Below are 5,003 nucleotides of genomic sequence, written 5' to 3'. Positions count from 1 at the left end.
CTCCGCCGCCACGGGGCACCGTCCCCGGCTCGGCCTCACGGTGGCGGTGCGGACGCGGCAGGGGCGCGGAGCAGAGACCGGCTCTGCGCCCGCCGCGGCCGTGGCTCACCCCGGCGTACCCCGCCGCTGGGCGAGCCCCACAAGAGAGCGGGGGGACGTTCGGGTCTGGTTGGGAAGGACCGGAATCCCTAACTCTTTAGAGTGGTCAGTCGTCCCCTCCCCCTGCTCCTGCGAGATGTGGCTACGGTTTGGGGCAACAATCCCTCTCCCCGAGCCAGAGGGCCTCTCGAGAGGTTAAGCCGGGGGAGTCCTTGGAGTCAAAACCCCGTCTTGTAGTTTCTTGGGGTGCAGGTGCCTCCTAGAAAGTCGCCCTCCCTCCCCGGCCGTGCTCTGGTCCGGAGGACAAAGGTCTAGCGATGTCCATCCCCTCCCCCAGTGAGGACAGCCGGAAAAAGACCCTCTGTTGTGTACAGGTGAGCGGCTTGTTCCCCAAAGGACAACCTTCTTAAGAAAGAGACCCGGCTTCGTTACGTGCCTTTCTCCCTTACGTGTTTAAAGAGAGTAGACATAAAAGTTTGACGGACTACTTAAGGACGTCTGGCAACTCGTTTGTCTCTGTAGACAAGGGGAACTCTCCTTAAACCTGATTTGGCTAAGAATTGGTTAATTTAATGCAATAAGCGGCTTTCTAAAAGACTCTTGACAAATGGTAACTTCAGACTTCAAGATATAATCAGACTGGCTTTTGTTTTGATAAGTAAATTTAAGAAGAGAGGACTCTTTTGCCACCCCCATTTGCCTATAAATTAAAAAGCTTGCCTCATACGACTGAAGTCTTAAGTACCAATATTTAATGATGTGTATAAAAGATGTATGGATAGACTGCCTTTAAATGTGAAGATGAATGACATATTTTGAAAGCGTTTCCTCTGCCCGCAGCGGTGGTACAGCTTGATGAGACTGTCACAATTTCTTGCTTGGTTCCCATGATCAAGGACACCGATTCTAGAGTCAGAGGATGAAAGATAGTCTTAGCATCCAAAGCCTTCCAAATGTTTAAGCCAAGCGTATTGCTACTTTGAGGTACAGATGTTCATTATCCTAAGGAACATAATATATTTATATTATGTTTCGAATTTGAAAGTTTGATAAAAGTTAGGAAGCTAATTTATATTACAAAGATGTTTTTCAGATTACACGGTAGTACCTTGTCAAAGTGATAGCAAAAATACTTCTGTTAACCAATTTTTGAAAGAGAAGGGAGTGTCTCCTGAAGCTAAGCAGGGCCAGAACCATGTTTCGAAACTGTGAAGACGGAGTAGTATGAATTAATGTCAAGTGTTTAAGGCTATGGGGAATAATCATTTAGAGGGAAGGTGTAGAAAAACGGTGATTAATTGTAGAAGGGAAAGCCCCAGAGGCAAAAGAATATTACAATTACTTTTAGTTAAGGGGAGGGGACGCTGAAGACTAATAGAAACAAGAATACTGAATTTATTTTCTTGTTCTTTTAAAATGTGAACTATGTCCACTTGTATATAGTATAACTTCTATAGCTTCATAAATGTTCACGAAATTTATTTAGCACATTTCCCGTTTGTGTGATTGGGCACTATTTTTTCCCACTAAAATTAATGAATAGATACCTTGGGAAAATGCAGTGGTTTCCACTTGTAACAGTAAATTTAAAATAATGATTTAAATGCCATTGAAAAGCTATAAAGTTAACCTACTACATTTGCTTTCCAGGTTTTTCTGTTTGAAGTTTCATAGTAAGACCTTATTCAACAGAGTGTTTCTCTTCTATTTTCAACTTCCACTTTCCTAATGGTAATATTACAGTTGTCCTTAGCTTTTATTTCTTGACATTTATTTTTGACATGTATTTATTTTTAACATTTGGTATTGGTTTCTGTTAGTGTAACTGCACATATAATCAGTTCACAATGATGTAATCATAAATGTAACATGGGGCAATTATGTCATTAAAAACAAATTTGGGACATGTATCAAAAATCCCAGAGAACTAAATTTAATTGACTTTAATCTGTAGCTGTTTTAAAAAGTTTAAATTCACTATCCCTCAGTCCTTCCATTAGATCATACAGCAATTAAGTTAAACAAGGCACAGACCTTTGTTTCCAAATAGTTTGACAAAATTCTGCATTTTTAAATAGAAACCATCTTATTTGGAGTAGGAGGATGTTTTATCATTTAGAACTAAAAAAGAAAATGCGAATACAAAAATTTCCTTCCTCAATATTTGTTTTCAGCATCTCAGGATATCTTTGTCAATGCTTTATTATTACCATTAGTTTATTAAGGTAAGAAACCCCTCAAGGGTCAGATGCAATACCACTGGATTAATAAAATATGTAGGGTGAGAGAAAATAGGCTTTGATTGATTGTTAAATTGTTTTTATAGAATATTCCTCCCTTAGACCTTGGCTAAAAGAAGTATGAAACCATAAATGGGAAGAAAGTTTGAGGTTAGAATCATTATATTTTCATGCCATAATAAAAATGGTTTAAGAATATAATGTTTGAGGGGCGCCTGGGTGGCTCAGTTGGTTAAGCGTCCGGCTTCAGCTCAGGTCATGATCTCACAGTTGTGGGTTCGAGCCCCGCATCGGGCTCTGTGCTGACAGCTCAGAGCCTGGAGCCTGCTTCTGATTCTGTGTCTTCCTCTCTCTCTGCCCCTTCCCTGCTCATGTTCTATCTCACAAAAATAAATTTAAAAACATCAAAAAAATATTTTTTAATTAAAAAAAAAGAAGATAACGTTTGCTTAAGAAAAGGGAAAAGTTTAGGCTAACAGCAGGCTTTAAATTGACTGCCATACCTTCTAAATTTTATTTTGTTCATTTATTCCTACAGCAGACACTTATTGAACACCTACTATGTGTTCGATCCTGTACAAGTTGCTTTGGAAATAATTGCAAAAGCTCAGCCTAAAAAGCAGCCAGTGATCATATTTTTCTTTATGCTGAGTAATGTACAATTAAGAAGCAAGCTAGAAATAACCAGAAAACACATGCAGGAGAAATTAGATAAGGCAGTGAACCGTGTGGAGCCACCATTATTCAAGTAGAAGATGGGAGGCTTTCTTTAGTCAGCTTCTACATCATGATGGATGTGGATTGGTGAAAAGAGTGTAGAATGACATTATTAGGATGGTGACAGGTAGCCCAGGCAAAGGAACAACATGCAGGGAACAATAAGGAAATTATTCTAGCTGGTCTACATGGACAGATGCTAAGAAAAGAAAAGGTGGAATCGGGTATGCGGTATAGCAAGGGTATACGGATAATAAAAATAATACCTAACACTTATGTGCAAGGTAGTATGCTTAGTGCTTTACATACTGTATCAAAAAATCTTCATTGCACTTAGGAAACAAACTTAAATTAACTAAATAAATGAAATCTATAGACTCATAACCAGAAAGTCGAGGAGTGCATCTGGCTTTAGGCAAAGCCAAGTCAGGAGATTCAAATTATATCATCGGGATACTGTCTCTAGCAGTCTCTCAGCCACCCTAAGCTGACAGCTATGACCAGAAAGATCTAATGCTCTGATGAAGTCTGGCCATTGTCCACTACTAGAACCAGAGGACATGGGCAGGAGATGATTCTTCAGAGGTACAGTGGGCACACATACAAAATAGGTCCAGTATACATGCCGTTTCTCATTTATCAATTTATTCATGATTGTTATTCTTATGGCCCCCATTGTATATAGGATAAACTAGAGCTGGAACAGTGTTGGGCAAACCAGGAAGAATTTACTGTAGGTAGTTCGGTGTTACGACAATAAAGGGCATTAACCAGAATGACAGAGGGGATGGTAGAGAAAGAGGAGGGAAAGGAAGGTTCAAATCAAAATCAGAAGACAGATCAGTAATTTGATGGCTGATTGAACATAGGAACAAAGGAGAAGATTGTCTTAAGTTCAAACTTAGAAGATATTTACAGTGTTGGTACAATTATTGGAAATTAAGAGGTGGCAAAGGGTTACATTGGAGCTCCTGTTGGGTCTGAGGGCCCAAGGATTGAGGAAATAAGTCAGTTCAAGTTCTCTGGAGTCTCTTTTGTCACACTAAAGTACATATTCATTTAATAATTATTTGTGAGCCGCAGGTAAGTTTTTATTTTTATCCTTGTAAAGACCACACAGGTAAAAAGGCTATGCTCTCAGACCCGAAGGCACTTCAAGTCTGATCACAGGAATAAAGCAAGTATATTAACAAACCTATAATATAACATATAATAAGCATATAAGCCACTGAAGAGAGATACAAGCAAAGTGGCACGAGGGTTTGAGAGAAGAGAGAAGAGGGAAGGTCCTGTGAAGAAGGTGCTGTTTGACCTCCACCTTAAAACTTGGGTTGAGTGTCAACTGAGGAGATGGGACTCCGCTGGCAGGTTGAGAAGCAGCATGACCAAAGGTGAAAGAAACACCATAAGATTGATTCAGGGAACAGTGCGTGGGTTACCCCATTTGACCCAAAAATGAGAGATGTCAGAGAAAGACTGGAAAGGTAAAAATAAAGTCAGAGCGTGGAGAGGGACTTGGATGTGAAGGGGCCATAGTCCCTGGTGATTTTTAGAACAGGTGAATGACTTCAGTAGTGCTATACTTTAAGATCTAGTCAGGCAAGAAGGGTGTGGTATAGTATGGCTCGAATTATCCATTTAGCATGGCTTGCATTATTCTCTTAGGGCTTGAATTCTAGCTAGAACATTTTACCATATACTCAGTGGAATGCTCAACCACAAGCCTGAAAGTAAATAGTTTGTGGTTAATGTAAATTGTTCAAACTGATTTAATGTTTTCTCATTTCAGCCTTTAATTAGCATTGCCATTAAATTCTAATCCTTAATCAGAGTAAAATCAGGACACCATAAAATGTGATTTCCATATATTATTTTTTTTTAATGTTTATATTTGAGAGAGAGAGACAGTAAGCATACAGGAGAGGAGCAAAGAGAGGTGGGAGACAG

Source organism: Suricata suricatta, chromosome 7 (assembly GCF_006229205.1).
Source record: "Suricata suricatta isolate VVHF042 chromosome 7, meerkat_22Aug2017_6uvM2_HiC, whole genome shotgun sequence".
In the NCBI taxonomy this organism is placed as follows: Eukaryota; Metazoa; Chordata; class Mammalia; order Carnivora; family Herpestidae; genus Suricata; species Suricata suricatta.
Note: the sequence above shows the minus strand (reverse complement) of the source record.